The following is an 18,402-nucleotide window of genomic DNA, read 5'->3' as shown; positions in this document are numbered from 1 at the left end:
ATCATGAAGAATAGTTCCATCATGCAAAATAATTTAGAAATCAGGCTCCATCGATAAACTTCAGTGGATACTCATGGGGATTTGGTTAACCATTAAAATTCATGAGTAAACCACGTATTTTAATACCTGAAAAATTTCGGGGGGGGGGGGGAATTGAACCCCTCCCCCCCTCCCCCGAGCTACAGACATGAGTTCAGTTTAATCTATCTCACAGTGTTGCTGTATGAATGAAATAGATGGGAAAGGATCCATATCTTTCTCCTTGAGGCCTAAGGGGAAAAGATGCACTAGAAATGTACTTTAGCAAATAGGAAGCCATTACAGGCTAAAGAGGCAAGTGAATGGCCACACTGAATCTAACAAGTAAGTGGAGCAGCCATGTTTCTGTGGTCTTATAATAAGTAACTGTCTTGTTCTATCATTTCCATGCCAACCATTTCTTTCTGCCTCTATAGCTGCTCCCTGACGTATCTTCTTGGCGCAAGTGACTTATTTGGTGTGGTATTGCTGATGTTGTGGTCAAGAATTATACTCCTTATGGTAACATGCCCACCCTCAATATAAATCAAGGCAGGTGAACACACAGTGTTCTCGATTTTGTATTGCAACATCCTTTAGGCTTCACTATTGGTTATTCGGGTGAGGAATGATGAAAGTTATATTCGAGAAACATGTGGGTTTCACACACATGCAGTCCTTATTTAAACATTTGACCAGTAGAAAGAAAATCATACAACTTATCCTCAGCATTGACCCAGTTGTTATGTGGTAACCATGGCACATCATAGCACAAAATGAAGAGCTGATGGGTGTACTTGGTGGTGCTCCAGACTTTTTAGCTTATTGAATCAAATATCCTTATAAAAGGAAACAGTAAATAAGAACACATCAGCAGCAATGATGCTGATTAAGAATGGAGACACCCCGTGCAGCAAGCAATATAGTGAAATTCTCCCCCCCCCCCCAAATGTTGATGGCCTTATTTCACTGTCCATCATAAACTTAGCGAAGCAGGCTTTCTCTATCCAGCTCTCCTTTTATTGGGCATAAATCACACATGACAGGAAGTTTTATGCCTAAATCCATTTACTGTCCTTGTTGGTAGTCTTTAAATTAATATTTATAAGCTCAGAAAGGCCTAAAAGGATGCAGCACTAAAACACCTAAATGCTTCAGTTTGGCTTGAGCTGATGCACAGGCAGTCCTCCCCTTCTACTATCTTGACCACTGACATTCCTTAATTATCAGTGACCAGGTACCCACGCTCTCTGCTCTCTCGAGCTCACAAATCACAGCCTTTGATGATACTGCCACAGACAAAGGGGGTGGATCCAGAAGGCTCTGCTGGGGTGATAGATTGGGCAAACATTGAAAAGCAAATACAAAGGAAAGCTAAAAGAAACCGTGCTAGCTGCAAACTTCCTTTGTTGTGACCTGGAATAGGAACAGAACTATGTGATCCCATTTGAATGTTGCTACTCAGCAATCAGAAATATATCGTATTTACAAGATGTAAAGAGCAAGTTGGAAGCCAGACTGCATGTTAACCAGTTGCACTTATGGTTTGGGTTGTAGACCTTATAAACATTCATTTGTTGGTTAGCATATTAAAAAGTATTTTAAGTCATTTTAGTTATTGTTTCCTGCTGCGTATTTTATTATGTCTTAAAATAGCACTACTCAAAATGGTGGTCCCTGACAGACCCGGCCCTAGGTATTTTTCAAGTGTAGGCGAACAGAATTTTGGCGCCCCCCCCCCCAAACCAATCATTGAAAAATAAAAGCGTTGGATAAGCGAAAATGTTGGATAATAAGGAGGGATTAAGGAAAAGCCTATTAAACATCGAATTACATTAAGATTTTACAAATTAAGCAACAAAACATCATGTTTTACAACAAATCAACAGAAAAAGCAGTCTCGACTGCACCCCCGTATGTTTTGTGCCTGAAGCGACCGCTTAATTTGCCTCATTGTTGGACCGGCTCTGGTCCCTGAACAAGCCAATGACTTCTGATCCAAGTAGTTTCCAGGAGAGAAACAAATAGATAATGGGCACAAATTGTATTTGTTTCTAATATATTAGTCCTCCCCCACCTGCCCCCGACTGCATGTATATGAGTCTTCAAGCTGCCTGTTAATTTACGTTGACCCTATGAATTTAATAGGATTTCCTTAGGCAAGGAATACTCAGGAGTGATTTCACCAGTTCCTTCCTCTGAAATATAGCCTACAGCACCTGGTCTTCAATGGCAGTCTTCCACTCAAGTACTAACCAGAGCTGACTCTTCTTAGCCTTTATCGCTTCAGATGATGAGCCAAATACCATCACCCCTGGACCTTCTGCACTGAATTCTCCCTTCTGGTGGCCATTTCATGTCTTGAGAGGATCAGAGAAGTGTTTGGCTATGTCCCTGTAACCAGACACAGAATGAATGCATCAGTGCTGAGATCTGCCAGGGTTCTGCAGAGATATCAGTGCTGCTGTAATCATTTTATGTCTCCCAACAGGGACAAAGACAGATAGAATCATAGAGTTGGAAGACACTTCAAGGACTGTCCAGGCCAACCCTCCTGCCATGCAGGAACATACAACCCTTTCATGCTATGTGCCCACTCTGCACATGACATGAAACAATTGTGCCAGTGACTTCAATGCTGTACAGGAGACCATGAGAATTTTGGACCACCTACTGCAGCACCCAAAAGAGGACATATTCAAACACAAGGAAAAATTACATGTGCACATATCACTAACAGGCTGTCAATCTGTGAATGGAACACACTTATTCAGCAAGCTCCATTGTAGAGTCAGGATTTGACCTCATGGCTTTCCAATCCTAGGCCACATTTATAACCAGAACAAGATATTTCTTCACACTTCTGTGGGTAGCATAGATAAGCTGGTTGAGCTAATTACTCTATCACTTCGTAGCTATTGAGAGTCAGATATTTATAAGTATCCAATGGGATTTGGCTGTTCCAAGCAACAGATTATAGGAAATGGCTACCAGATATGTAATTTGGCAACTAAATATTTCATAGAATTGAAATGGCTTTGTGGGACAATTAAAACTGGATTATAGTCCAAAGCTATTTGGCATGGAATGTGGCTTCAGTAAAAGACTATTTAAAACTGTGACCATAACACTTGGCAGGCAATTGTATTGTGTTTTGTGCACTCAAGTAGGGATGCAAGAATATCTCAATTTCAGCTTCTCTCAGTCTCTCATTTTCCCCAAATTATATTAATGCTGCCCTTTTCCCACATTAATTTGAGATATAAAATAAAAGTTAGCATGAAAATGTATGTGTATTTTTCCTTGTCTTTCTTGCAATAATAGGATTTAAGGTAGCTAACAACATATTTAAATCAAAATAAAAGAAAAACAATATAGTCATTAATATAAATATAGGTAAAGGTAAAGGTAAAGATTTTCCCCTGACATTAAGTCTAGTCATGTCCGACTCTGGGGATTGGTGCCCATTTCTAAGCCAAAGAGCCAGCATTGTCTGTAGACACCTCCAAGGTCATGTGGCTGGCATGACTGCATGGAGTGCCGTTACCTTCCCGCTGGAGCGGTACCTATTGATCTACTCATATTTGCATGTTTCCGAACTGCTAGGTTGGCAGAAGCTGGGGCTAACAGTGGGAGCTCACACCACTCCCCGGATTCGAACCACCGATCTTCCATCAGCAAGTTCAGCAGCTTAGTGGTTTAACCCGCTGTGCCACTGAGGGCTCCTCTAATATAAATATATGGACACTAAAAAGCAATGAAACAATTTATGAAGTTAAAACATTAAACATTAAAGTCCACGCTTCCCCCAGAAAATTTTCCCTCAGACCCACTGCAGATCTCACACCAATGTAAATCTACCAATGGATCAAATCTAAAGCTCCCTATAAATATTTGTTTCAATACAAATTCAGTTAAGTAAAACATTTTCTTGAAGCTGTCCAGTGCAACATGTGAATGGGTTTACCCTATGTAAGCTCACACAAGCAGCTGTCACTGTGTTAACTTTATTTCTCCTTAAATTATTTTTTATAAAAAAAAATATTCTGCCTTATTCTACAGTATTTGCCCAAGGCAAGATTTTTTTAAAAGCGCCTTGAGCAAAATGTTTCAAAAGAGCTCTGATGCACTTGGTTAATAGGCTGCTTTTCTGTACTAGAGAAATGAGATGTTTTGGAATTCGGCGGGGAAAGGTTTCTGCATTGCATTCAAAACAGGGGGGAGTTCAAAGTGTTCCATTTAGAAAATTAATCTTAAGATCATGAAAGCTCCTTCCTTTTCTTCTGCCAATATTTCTTATGGAAGATGTTACTTTTATGTTGTTGTCCGGAAGCCTCCTCTAATAGCAATGTACTTGTAGATCTACCAAAATGTGGATGCTCCACATTGCCAGGGAGATGCCTGCCAAATGGATGATCATGGTTTCACCGGAGTCTTGACCGAGGCCAAAGTGACATTGCAATTAATGTAGTTGGAAGACCTCAGAACTGAAATATTTGGACACCGTTTTACCGTTGGTTCCAACTCATTGCTCCTAATTACTGTTTTACTCCAACCTTCGGCTAACCATGCAGCAAAGGCTAAAACAACAGCTATAGGACTTCTACAAAACCCTTTGTGTAGCAGTGAACCAGATGGTTGCATGGATTTTTCTGACAGTGACAATCACCAATTGGGGATAAAGTGCAAAGGAAAAAGACTATCTGTTTTGTCACAACTTCAGGTGGATCTGGCTTGCTTACTCCCCCTGCCCCCATGTAGGAGGAAGGAGCATCCAGTGGTCATCTGGAGTCCGGAGGTAACGTTGGCCCGGTATGGTTCTGGTAACACCCTGGCGTGGATAGCGGTATCGGCCAGCTCTGGGCTGCTTGATCCATGATCCAGGACCCATGCATGGCAGCCAATCCTTATTCTTGTAACCAATAAACAAGTTGTGTCCAAGTTTATAGCCCAACCCTATGTTTGTGTCATTTTTGGTTCTGTCGGACGGAGGTGTGTCACCCATGCACACGTAACCAAAGCTTTTTGCCATGCACAGGTCTCAAAGTTTTCCCAAACATTACTCTCATTATATATCTTTTAGACATTGTATGGACATTTTCCTACATCTTGTTGCAGACTACAAACAGGGGAGCATGCATTTGGGTCATTCCAGAAGTTTCCTTGCAGGCACTTTGGTGGGTTTTTTTTTTTCTTCCGTGTCTGGAGCAACCTGAGTCGCTTCTGGTGTGAGAGAATTGGCCTTCTGCAAGGACGTTGCCCAGGGGATGCCCGGATGTTTTTGATGTTTTTACCATCCTTGTTGGAGGCTTCTCTCATGTCCCCACATGGAGCTGGAGCTGATAGAGAGAGCTCATCCGCGCTCTCCCCAGGTGGGATTCAAACCTGGCAGCCTTCAGGTCAGCAACTCAACCTTCAAGTCACAAGGCTTTAACCCACTACTCCACCGGGGGCTCCACTTTGGTGGGTGAAAATTTACTTCTCAGTTCCTTCTTCTGGCCTGTGGGGAAAGCACACATAATTCTTAATGGGAACTGCCAGGGTTCCTGTCATCCGCACTCCAACATAGAAGACTCTACATGTTTGACAAGACGATGTTAGCATCAGCATGGAATTCTTCAATGTGTGCATGGCAGGCACCCTCTTTAAAACATCAAGCTTGCTAGAAGCAGAACAGAGCAGAATCAAACAGGAGATGGAAATGTCAGAAGATAGCAAGTGTGTATCAGATTAGAAGGATGGAGGCAGAGACAATGCAAAATCCTAATTTGTTGATTGTTCCCTTGACTGAAATTTAACAAATCTAAACATTGAACTTCCTTTAGTGGTTTCAAATACAATTTTCACTATAGAAATAATTATATGCAGTTGCTTGTAGAACATTAAGGATGCATCTACACTGAAGAATTAATGTAATTGTACACCACTTTAACTGCTGTGGCTCAATGTTATGGAATTGGGGGAGTTATAGTTTTACAAGGTTTTTAGCCTTTTCTACCAAAGCGTGCTGGTTCCTTGCCAAACTACAAAACCCCAGATTCCATAATATTGAGCAGTTGAAGTGATGTCAAATAGTATTAATTTTATGGTATAGATGCAATCTGTGACACTCATTTAGCTCTTCAGCTTGTTCAGAAGCACTGCTGTTACATCTGGATGTCAGCTCTGGTACTTCAAGATTACTTCTGACATTCCCTCAAGCTGCCATTAGACAAACACAAAATCAGAAACAGACATTTCCACAGTTTATACCAATGTATGCAGTGTCTAACAAAAGGGATTCTAGAGTCAGAGCAAATCTAAGTTCTAGATTTAACTGTCCGAGTCTTCAAAATCTCTGACCACTTTGTTATATCACAGTGGTTCTCATCCTGGGGTCCCCAGATGTGTTAGGACTACAACTCCCAGAAATCCCAGCCAGTTTACCAGTTTTTAGGAATTCTGGGAGTTGAAGGCCCAAAACATCTGGGGACTCCAGGTTGAAAACCACTGTTCTATCACTTCTTCTAAACTGGTCCTATGCTATCATGACGCCAGTGATGCTCTGATGCCTTTGAACATTTTGTCTGTCCCGAGTATAACATATAGTTTCCATACTGTTTTTCCTTAATAGGAATAAGTCCCCTCCCTTCCTCCAAAGTTTCATAGCTTCCAGCATGACACAAAAGCAGGAAGTACAGACCCTGTAGCAACAGTAAGATATGATTTTCTGTCATTTTATGGGGGGGGGGCATGGGGGCAGGGATACCATGGGCCTGAACCTTGGAAATGCAAGATGACTCTAGGGGCATAATCTTGGTTCCTATATGAATGTCTGAGATGGAAGTCTCCACTGCTGAATCACCGGGAAAAATTCAGATCTTTCTGGAAGTTTTATAGCACTACAATTTAATATGTATGTTTATAGAATCATAGAATCATAGAATCATAGAGTTGGAAGAGACCTCACGGGCCATCCAGTCCAACCCCCTGCCAAGAAGCAGGAAAATCTCATTCAAAGCACCCCCGACAGATGGCCATCCAGCCTCTGCTTAAAAGCCTCCAAAGAAGGAGCCTCCACCACAGTCCGGGGGAGAGAGTACCACTGCTGAACAGCTCTCACAGTCAGGAAGTTCTTCCTAATGTTCCTAATGTTCAGGTGGAATCTCCTTTCCTGTAGTTTGAAGCCATTGTTCTGCGTCCTAGTCTGCAGAGCAGCAGAAAACAAGCTTGCTCCCTCCTCCCTATGACTTCCCCTCACATATTTATACATGGCCCTTATCATGTCTCCTCTCAGCCTTCTCTTCTGCAGGCTAAACATGCCCAGCTCTTTAAGCCGCTCCTCATAGGGCTTGTTCTCCAGACCCTTGATCATTTTAGTTGCCCTCCTCTGGACGGTTTCCAGCTTGTCAACATCTCCCTTCAACTGTGGTGCCCAGAATTGGACACAGTATTGCAGGTGTGGTCTGACCAAGGCAGAATAGAGGGGGAGCATGACTTCCCTGGATCCTAGATGCTATACCCCTATTTATGCAAGCCAAAATCCTATTGGCTTTTTTCGCCACCACATCACATTGTAGGCTCATGTTTTACTTGTTGTCCACGAGGACTCCAAGGTCTTTTAAACACATACTGCTGTCGAGCCAGGCATCGTCCCCCATTCTGTATCTTTGCATTTCATTTTTTCTGCCTAAGTGAAGTATCTTGCTTTTGTCCCTGTTGAACTTCGTTTTGTTAGTTTCGGCCCATCTCTCTACTCTGTTAAGATCGTTTTGAATTCTACTCCTGTCTTCTAGAGTGTTGGCTATCCCTCCCAGTTTGGTGTCATCTGCAAACTTGATGATCGTGCCTTCTAACCCTTCGTTTAAGTCATTAATAAAGATGTGGAACAGAACCGGGCCCAGGTTCTGCGGCACTCCACTTGTGATTTCTTTCCAAGATGAAGACGATGCATTGGTGAGCACCCTTTGGATTCGTTCATTTAACCAATTACAGATCCACCTAATCGTAGTTTTGCCTAGTCCATATTTGACTAACTTGTTTGCCAGAAGGTCATGGGGGACGTTGTCGAAGGCCTTACTGAAATCCAGATAGGCTACATCCAGAAGTTTTGCAATGTTTGTCTGTTTTGACTGTGTTGTGACCTGCCTTGAGCCACAAGGGGAGGTGGGTAAGAAATAAAATAATAATAATAATAATAATAATAATAATAATAATAATAATAATAATTCTTCAGACCTTTAGCATTTTTAACCTGGGGTCAAGCCAGATTAATTGACTTACTCCTGGTCAAATCACATTCACCTGTGTATGTTGTGTGGACACACCTGGATAATGCAATTCCTACAATGCATTAAATGGCAGTGTAGATGTAGCTTGGACAACCCCAACCAGCTGTTGATATTTCTGTTGCCCTAGTGGTTCACAAATCGGTAGCCACATAGAAGACCTTCTTCCTAGTTACTGCCCCCTCAATTCAGAAGGTGGAAGGACTTGGAACTCTTTTTAAAAGATATTAAGGAGAAAGGGAAACTTGCTTTAAATGAGGACAGAATTCCTAGTTCATTGGCCTGTCAGAATAAAAAGGCATATATCTGCTGACAGAAGAGTGACAAGGAGGTAGCTCTCTGTGAAGGAGAATCCAGAGCTCAGGGTCAGTCACTGAGAAGGTCCTATTTTATAGCTCCACTGGTCATGCCTATGAAGGGGATAGGGCAAAATGAAGGGCTTTCCTTTTGGCCTAAATGTGGTTGTTAATCCCAAACAGTTCAAACTAAATAAACGTGAATTTGGTAAGTCTATGCATATATCCACATCCTTGATTTAAAGGTCTAACAATTGTATTTGGACCTTTGTCTCTAATAGAAGATATTAAGTTATTTTGGATATTAATTAATCATAATTATAAGAAAGCTTATTTGACATAATTTGGCTATATTTTTAACACACACTGCCTTAAAAACAAGACCAAATAAACCCCAAATTACCACACTTTTTATCCCACCCACCCCAGGCTTTTGTTTTATGTTAACACTTAAACATTCTAAAGCTACAGTGGAAGCTTTTTTTGAAATGTGTGATATAAAAATCTGACATAAATAATAATAAAATATATTTGTATCATTAAACCAGGGGGATATAGCAGTTTTTGAGGGTTAGTTTTGAATATGTGTGTGGGAGAGCTGTTAAAGCTTATTTTTTTCAGTTTTTCCAAAGCTTAGCCTTTCATAAACAAGAAGTATTTTAGAAGGGATTTTTACCATGTACATTTTCAAGCAAAAATATCTGAATTGGATCCCTCACTGGAACTTGACCTAGGGATGTCTAGGGATTAGGTTGGTTCAGCAGACAAATAATTGCCTCTTCACCTTTGAGATCCATGCCGTAACACAGCCATTGACTAAAATGGCTGAAGATCATTCAGATAACCATTGTCCTTATTATTAAACGCGTACTGATGAAATCAGTATTCAGTGGGGAAGAACGCTCTTTCCCAGATGCTTTGCAAAAACCTAGCATGCTTAAAAGTGAATTAAATAGGGGGAATGAAATATGAAGTCCAGCACACAATGGACTCCCAGCACCAGGTTTTGTATATGGGCCTAAAGGGACCTGAGATGAAAAAAATGTGAGTCATATCATAAGTCGCTCATCTCGAGTGTCGGGTTGTTGTTCTTTAATTGCCCCAGTTCTTACCTCAGGCCTTTGCCTCACCTTAGGCTGAATGGAATGAGAAGGTCCAGCTTGTCAAGGCCTATTACTTATTCACCACCCCATCACACCTTTGACACATCTGTCAGTTTTTATACAAGAGCCAGAATGAGCAAGGATGTAGAAGTTTCCTTCGATGCACTGGAGGGCAGTCCTTTTTAACCACACCCTCAAGGCTGACATGACAGGGTGCCGCTGCAATGACAGAGGACCAGAAGGAAGGTAGGATTTTTTTGCCTGTTTCTATCATGCTGCACTTCTAGGCAGCTTTGTATTTAGCCCAAATAATTTTGTCACAATGATCAGAGGTTTTATTTTCATGAACCTCCAGCTTTCTCCTTGGGAAAATGGGCTGAAAGAATTGACATTGATATTTGTATTGAATTTTGGTGGGCACCTTTTTGTTTTTGATTTCATTACTGCCAAGGAAATGGGTGTGGAGTGTTTTCCCAACTGATTAAAAAAAACCCGGAAGTTTTGCAAATAGAAGGATAAATGTGTACTATTTTTAAAAGTAAAAAATAGTGGAAGTCTATTATTGGATGAGATCCTATAAATGTTTATGATGCCCTTGAAATCATGTGGACTTACTCTTGTATAGAATTTCAGCCAAAGTCATCCATGTGAGAAACCCATTTGGTCATTCTTTAGTCATATCTCACCAAATGTTATACTTATCATATTATAAAATAAAAAAGGAAAAAGATTAGTAATTTACAGATCCAACAACACAATCATGTAGAGTGATAAGCATATGCTTTGCAGGCATTGGACCATAAGTTCATTCTTGACACTCCCTTTTTAAAGGATCGACTGTCAGGTGTCAGGTGTCAAATGCCAGTCTACCTAGGACTCCAGGGAAATCATGTCAGATGACAAAGACCACCAGATAAATCTAGGTTAAAGGGCTAAGGAGCTGCTCACATGGCTGGCTGGGCCAAGGGCACATCTGGGCTACTATTGTTTCTCTGCAAGTAAGCCGCTCCCTCCCAGAGGCTTGCTGCCAATGTCGCATTTCTGTTCTTATGGTTCAGTGCCCTGGTGTGATATCACTAGAAATGTGATATCACCAGCATGCCTCTGTATTTGGTCTTTTGGCAGTGTTGACAGTGGATTGGGCTGCATTCAGCCTGGTCCAACTGTCCACACCTCCAAAATTGTGAGATTCCATATCCCCATATACCCTTGATGCACATGAATGGTTGGATGTTACTTTATTTTGGCTACAGAGACGTGGCCCTAGACTCTGTTTCCTAGACTCTGGAATAAACAATACTAGGGCTGATGGACAAATAATCTGATCTGTTATAAGGCTGTTCCATGTTCTTAACAACATTATACTGTTTTCTTACCTATGTTTCCTTCAAGTGCTGTTCCTTGCAGAAAGAGGTACACTGGTTTGGGTGTCTTTGAAACATCATCTTACTGTACATTGTAAAATATTTCTAGAAAACTGGTCCAACTCAAGCTTTGAAGGTCAAGGGAGCTATTGATGGTACTGATTAAAAATATGTACAAAATTACACTCATGGCAAAATTTGAAGAACTGGGCCCCAAAATAAATATTTAGATTATGGATTACCTTGCATCTAAAAAGCTCAGCATCCACTGTGCTAAGCTTACAAGCTTATTTCAACACATGCAGCATGGGAAGTGCTGGAGAAGAAATTTATTGGCACACAATCCCTTAGAGAAAAATATGCTTTACACTTCATAAGACTGCTAAGAAAATGGGATAAAATTGCTTTTCAAGTCTTTGAAGGCATTCAAAAAGTATGGAATATGTGTGCAAAGATGCTTTAATCAAAGGAAAGATGCATACAGAAATACAGTGTTCCCTCACTACTTCACAGTTCACTTTTCGTGGATTTGCTGTTTCGCGGTTTTTCAACAAACTCTAAAACACTATTCTAAATAATAAAAAATTACAATTTACAGCCTAAGGAAGGGAGGAAGGAGAAGCTGAAGAGAGAGAAAAGGAGCCCAAGTGGCAACAGGAGGAGAAGGAGGTGATTTATCAACACACAAGTAGTTTATAAAGACTTGAAATAGTGTGTAACTACTAAAATAATGTATAAATATTAAAATAAATATAGTGTCCCTACTTCGTGGATTTTCACTTATTGTGGGTGGTCCTGGAACCTAACCCCCATGATAAGTGAGGGAACACTGTACATACAATAGGAAAAGGTATCCTGCAATAAGGACATTTTGGGAAAATGAATATATAAATAATATATAGGGAATTGTGCATCTTGTAAGCCAATATTGCATTAGGAAGGGAACGAGAAAGTCTGTTCGATTAATAGAACACAAAAATGACACTGACATTATTTTAACACAGTGGTAGAGAGTGCAGCATTCCAGGCCGTTTTGTGAACCTCAGAATCATCAACGGCCAACGTTTTAAAAATGTTTTTTGATACAAAGTGCCCCAAATGTTCTATAGGGGGAAATGTGAACAATGTTACCACCTTTTATTTATTGATTAACTTTATTTCTATCCTGTCTTTTTCCTGATATAGGGACTCAAGGTGGCTTTTAGGTCTCCTGGGCCACTTTAGGTCCAGGTGAAGCATTCTTTCCAACAGGAGGTGATGTAGAAGTGAATTTCCAATTGACTTCTGTTGCAAAAATGGCTTCTATTGAGGCTAAAATCATTGTTCTATTTATTTGTCATCATGAGCTGCAGAGGCAGTGCTGTTTAAATTTTCTGTTTCAAAACAAGGAAATGTCTCATGTTGTCCACATCAGTGAAACTTCCAAACCACACATTATAGCAACATGAAGAAAAAGCTGCTGACTGGATTCAGGATCAAGATCTAGGATGCTTAAATTTCAAAATGCAACTAAACATGGCTTGTCTGGGATGTAATCGCACACATATAGCTAGTGAATGCCTCATATTGGCTGAATCTAGGCCCAAACATTTTATAAAGCATTAAACAATTTTTTTGGGGGGGAAAGCAGGATGCAATTATGAGGTTTCTAAATGATTTAAGCCATCTCTCGCCATTCCCCCTCCTGCCTAGCTTTATTTCTTGTTAGCTGTTTAAATCAGCAGTTTTAAAGCTCCAGTTCACCAAAAATGCTAATGCTCATTGCTCCTCAATTGTAATTCAGATTGCTCCATGAAGCCTCCAGCATGTATTCAAGAGAAGAATCGAAGCTTGCCAATTGGAATGCTGGGGGTCACAGATGCTCCACAGTTTTATTTTATGTTTAAAGCATTGATGAAGGAGAGGTTGCAAGGGAAACCCACCTCACCAGTCCAGATTTTGCTGCTTGTCTCCCTTGGATTTGGCTCCGTAGGCCCGTGTTGCTCTATGTCTGCAAGAGTCCCATCTCAGCCCCCACCCGCTTGCCCTCTCCCCGGCCTGCTTTCCAACATGGTCAGAGAAGCAGCACTCTGTCACCTGGAGTGAAGGCTGACAGGAATGAACACGGGCAGGAAGCAGCGTGACACACGCATTGCCATGCATGAGTGACCAAGAGCCATCAAGAGCAATTAAACATTGAGAGCTCGGGATCTTTTTGGACAGGTTCAAGTTTGCTGGCACTGCTGTGATTAGATGTTTTGCACTGTTTCCCTTGTAGTCAGTATATGACATATTCCTTCTCGCTTGCTCTTTTCTGATGTGTGTCTGCGTGCATCTCTCTGCGTCTTGCTTTGTTCTAGCATTAGCACATCTTCAACGCAATCCTTGAGATTTTATAATAGGATAATTGTGGATGTGAATTGTGAAGATTAAAACCAGGCAAGAATGTAAAAGCTTGAAATATCAATGATTTCCTGATGCCTAATGGAAATACCTCAATGAACCTTAGACTATTTTCATTGGACCCAATAGGTACTGCCTGGGAGCATCTCTTGCATTGTTTGGGCCTTGCAAACATCATCCAATATTGTTACTATAAAAGACAAGCTGAATGTACATTTTTGCAATGTAGATTTAATATTCATATTACAACTGGAAAAGTAAAAACTAGAATTATAGTTATAGAAAATATAATAGGAGTAAGAAGATATTCCCTATTATTAATCCCAATTGGAAAAGGGATTTCTGTCAGTTGGAAAGCTCTATCAAGAATAATAATAGGGCACTAAAGGCACAGTTTTTTCCAGTATTTAAACTTCCCATATTGTTCAAGATTTTTTTTGTGTGCAGGAACGTGTATTTTTAACCCACAAAAACAAATTTTCTATGCAGAAAATTACAGGTATTCACTAGCATTTCTCTACCCAGGGATGAACCAGGGCTGATTCTGTTTAGCTTCCAAAATCAAATGGAATCTAGTTATCTTGGATTTTATGCAGAGAGAGAAGCCTTTCAAACTGATGTGAAGTTCCTTCACAATGTAATAGGATCGCTAAACAGGTGTTTGGGACAAGAGGAAGAAGGAGAGAAGAAAAAAGCCTTGGTTCTCAAGTGAATACGATGTTACAAGAAGAGAACACAAGCATGTGATGGTGGGACCTTTAACAAGCATTTACTAGTCAAAGATGACAGTCTATTTACAGAGAATGCTCAGAAAAAATACAGTACATGAGTTTTGCAATTATATAAGTATAATGCCAAGTGCCGTAGGCTTGGCAGAAAGACCGGGCAAAGAAGGAGCTGTCAGAGGAAGAATATGGTAAATACACCTTGCCTAAAAAAATCTGAGAAGCTCATGGGCCACCATAAGTCAACAGGCAACTCAAAGGTACTTTTGCAATTGACATTAATGCTTAATAGAAATACACATTTTCATTTGGTCTAATAACACAATATGGACAATGTATAATAGACTGTTCACTGGGTACCGGAAGTATGACTATTTCAGTCCTGAGACACTTTTACCAACATTTGCCAAATACTTGCTTTATTTTGCCACTTTTTCTCCCTAGTCAGGTCTTTATAGTTCTGCATGAAATTATATACTCATCTATCTAGATTCCAGAACTGGTGTTGCTAATATTGTTGTGTGCCTTCAAATCATTCCTGATGGATGGTGACCTTAAGGTGAACTTACCAAAGGTTTTCTGGGGCTGTGAGTGTATCACTTGGCCAGTGGGTTTTAATGGCTGAATGGAAATTTGAACCCTGTTCTCCAGAGTCGTAGTTCAACACTCAAACCCTTACATCAAATACTAGTAAGCTTTTACTTTGACCATGGACCTCATCACATTACCTTAATTCCCCATCCTATAACACTTTCTCGACACAGCTGGCACAGAGCCCACCAGATCTCATCACATGACATACATCTACTTCTGGTAGGGATCAGTGCTGGCTGTGTCGAGGAAGCATGGTAGGAGAGGGAAGCCTGAACACGGGAGACTGCCTGTGCTCAGGTTAGGAATCATGGGGACAATGCGGGATGGGCAAGCGAGCGGTGTGAGTGATGTCGGGCGCTGGCCAACAGATTCACCCTGCTGCCCCATGATTCACCCCGCTGCCTTGCAACCACTCCCTCCAGCTCTCCCCCACATCAAGGACTTCAATGTGATGAGGTCCCATGTCTGCAGATATGTACTTCACTGACTAGATGCAAATAAAAATTACTTGATCTGCAGAAAGACTGGCTAAGGTCACAGTACCACTCAAAAAGTAAAAAAAAAAAACCCACAAAAATCCTAATTTTTTTTACTTGAGAGGACACTTCTTTGGGAATTTCTGTCTCCTCTGGTGCATCTCTATGGTTGACTTCCATACTGGAGGACCTAGAGGTTCTTAGAGAGACTAAATTAATCAAACCTGCTAAAGTTTAACCTACAAATGTAGAGGACTGAATATAATATATCTTTGTGTTTCTCCAAAATAAAACCTGCTGTCAAAGTTGCTTTATAACTTCTGGACATCACAATACTGCATTGTACTCTCCCACTGCACAAAGTTTTACTCTTCAAGTTTTAACATAGACAGCAGTTAACATCAACAACAAAAGGTACAGAGTAAACAAGAAGTGGCGTTGAGAGCTTTCTTTCGATTTACAAAGCCAGGAGATGAAGACAAGTGAATGAACTCGTGTTACAATCAAGTCTTCTGTTGACCTGAGCAGTTCCTTTTTATCACAACAGTTCAGTTCTTTAATTCACTAATATATCCACTTGATGTCACTATCACTGCCCAGTAGAACAGTATGCCAAAGGGTCAATGCTTTAAATACTACTCAGCTTGCTGGACAGCACACCATCTGCGGGAAGACTGGCATTTGGACACTATCTTACTGCTGCCCATTTCGTTCATTAGGCTGCATTGTGTTCTTGTGCTGTTCTTGTTTTGCCAGGAAGAAAAATGTATTTCCCAAGGCTGCAGTTTATCAAATGCTCCTGAGAACTGTCAGATTCCGTGCTTCCACTGCAAGCACACAGGGATGGATTTCTAACTGGATAGTATGGCCACAGCTCTATAGTTCAAAAAATAGCAAAAGCTTAATGAACCAGTGAAAGCACCCATTCTGCCCATTAGCACTTGGTTATGTTTAAGTCTGAAAGTGGGGCTCTGTGAAATAAAATGGATTAAAAGTTTTCTCACTGCTTTTGCTGATCTATACTTTTTGCAAAAATGAAGTGGCACATTGAATTGACAGAGTGATGGGGTGCAACAGTTCATATGGTGCATGTCATGCTATGCTCCCCTTATTTAAAGGGAGAAAATCCCACTATCTTTAGATAAGAAACTAGCACATGAATGAGTCAAGAATGCAAAAACTTTCTCCATTAAAAAGGAAGTTTTGCTGAATGGCAAACCCTACTATTGGGCAGCAAGGAAGTTATTTCAGCCCACAGACTTAGGATGTCATGAAAAGGAAGCAAATTGTTTTGTTGCTATTACTGCTATTGCTTTTGTTATTATTATTATTATTATTATTATTATTATTATTATTATTATTATTGCGCATGAGGAAAGTTACGGATTTTTAACTGACTTCGAACACTATGCAAAGGGTTGTGGGACACATATGTCACTAATTCAGGCAACATATATCTTGGGATGGTCCAGGTTTGCAGAGAGGGAGCATTCAAAAATGGGATTTTCCCTTGCATAACATTAAAAGATTCCTTTCGGAATTCTATCATATTCTTATACCATATGATTTAGCAGGCAACTGCAACCTCTTCTCCTGATTTACTTGAAATTAAGTCTTTGAGGCCCTCACTTTCCATTAGATAAAAGGGCAGAAACTATTTATTATTTAATTTGTTGTGGTTTTCATTTCATTTTCAGGCATGAGAGGTTATTTCTCTGGCACAAAAATGTCTAAGGCAAGCCTGTTATTGGGTTGCCACAGTACCTTGAAGTAGGTGGATGAGTTCTAATGTTTCTGTCCACTGTTTCAAGGAGTTGAATAGCCCTTGCGATCCCTCACATTTTGATTTCAGGGGAGAGGTGCATTGTAGGAATGATTATTGTGCCACCTTTCCAGACCTTGTTGGATTGGAACTCCCAACATGCCTTATGATTATGTTGTCTAGGTCTCCTGGAACTTGTAGTCCAACAACATATTTCTTGGTCAAATGTTACCATAGGGTGGTCCTGGAGAACTGTTGTTAAGCTTTTTGGCCATTACCCAAAAAGATTTTGGGCATTTGGGGGTCAATTCTGTGACCTTTTTTAAATAAAAAAGTCTAATTGAAGCCTCTGGAAAAGGACATTGGGAACTTTGTGGATGGATGGTCATTAGTATATTGATGATACCCAGCTCTATCTCTTCCTTACAGCTGTCACCAAGAAGGCTATGGCAGTAGTGAATCGATGTCTGGATGCAATAAAGAACCAGGGGCTTAATCCAGACAAGATAAAAGTGCTCCTAGTCAACAGGAAAACCAAACTTGAAATTGCAGGTTATTTTTGGTGGGGCACACACCCTCTGAAAGATCAAGTTCGCAGTCTGGGGGTGTTTTTGTACCCAGAGCTGTTTTCAGAAAATCAAGTTGCTGTAATGGCCAGGAGCACCTTTGCTCAGTTTCAGCTGGTGGGCAAACGGTGTCTTTTCTTGGGAAACACAGATCTGTCCAGAGTGGTTCATACCTTAGTTGTTTCCGCATTACACTACTGTAATGCATTCTATGGGAGGCTGTCCTTGAGTGTTTGAAAACTGCACGTAGTATAAAGTGCAGCAATCAAGTTGAAGTCAGGTGTGAATTTGACCACCAATCTTGTAAGAACTGCCTTGACTTCCAATTTGCTTCTGATCTCAATTTAAAGTGCTAGTGTTGACATACAAAGCCCTAAACGACTTGAGTCCAGGGTATCTGAAAGAACTTCTCCCATATGAACCTGCCAGAAATTTCATATCTTCCAAGGCCAGCCTGTTGCCTGTCCCAACAGCTGGTAAAATTAGGTTGGTGGGTACACATAAAAGGGCTTTCTCTGTAGCAGCACCCCAGCTGTGGAACTCCCTACCCACAGAAATTATGTTGGCCCCATCCCTTTTAAGATTCTGGCAGACAGCCAAAACAGTGTTATTACCATTGGCATTCAGTGTCTGTAAGAAATGGCTATTTCAAAACTAGATTTTAGACTGCCCTTAGGAGTTTTTAAAGAGCATTTTAATGTTTTTCAAAATATTTTAATATTTGTTTTGATTGGTTTTTATTTGTTCATCACCTCAGGAGCTCTTGTTGGTTGGGAGATGATGCAGAATACTTTAAAATAGTAGTAATAAAAAACATCTACAATATCTAGTGGTATGCAAAGTTACATT

The 18,402-nt window shown here is 40.6% G+C and overlaps 1 long non-coding RNA gene across 1 annotated transcript; it reads left to right on the top strand.

Annotated features, from left to right (window-relative positions):
• The first annotated feature begins 820 nt into the window (after positions 1-820).
• On the top strand, positions 821-16,222 carry LOC134296680 (uncharacterized). The gene is made up of 3 exons (XR_010003499.1): positions 821-6,712; positions 7,794-7,953; positions 9,717-16,222. It is a non-coding gene; the product is annotated as an uncharacterized LOC134296680 (long non-coding RNA).
• The last annotated feature ends 2,180 nt before the right edge of the window (positions 16,223-18,402 follow it).

Source organism: Anolis carolinensis, chromosome 1 (genome assembly GCF_035594765.1).
Source record: "Anolis carolinensis isolate JA03-04 chromosome 1, rAnoCar3.1.pri, whole genome shotgun sequence".
NCBI lineage: Eukaryota > Metazoa > Chordata > Lepidosauria > Squamata > Dactyloidae > Anolis > Anolis carolinensis.
The sequence above is the reverse complement of the archived record's forward strand: the minus strand, read 5'-3'. Positions and strand labels throughout refer to the sequence as shown.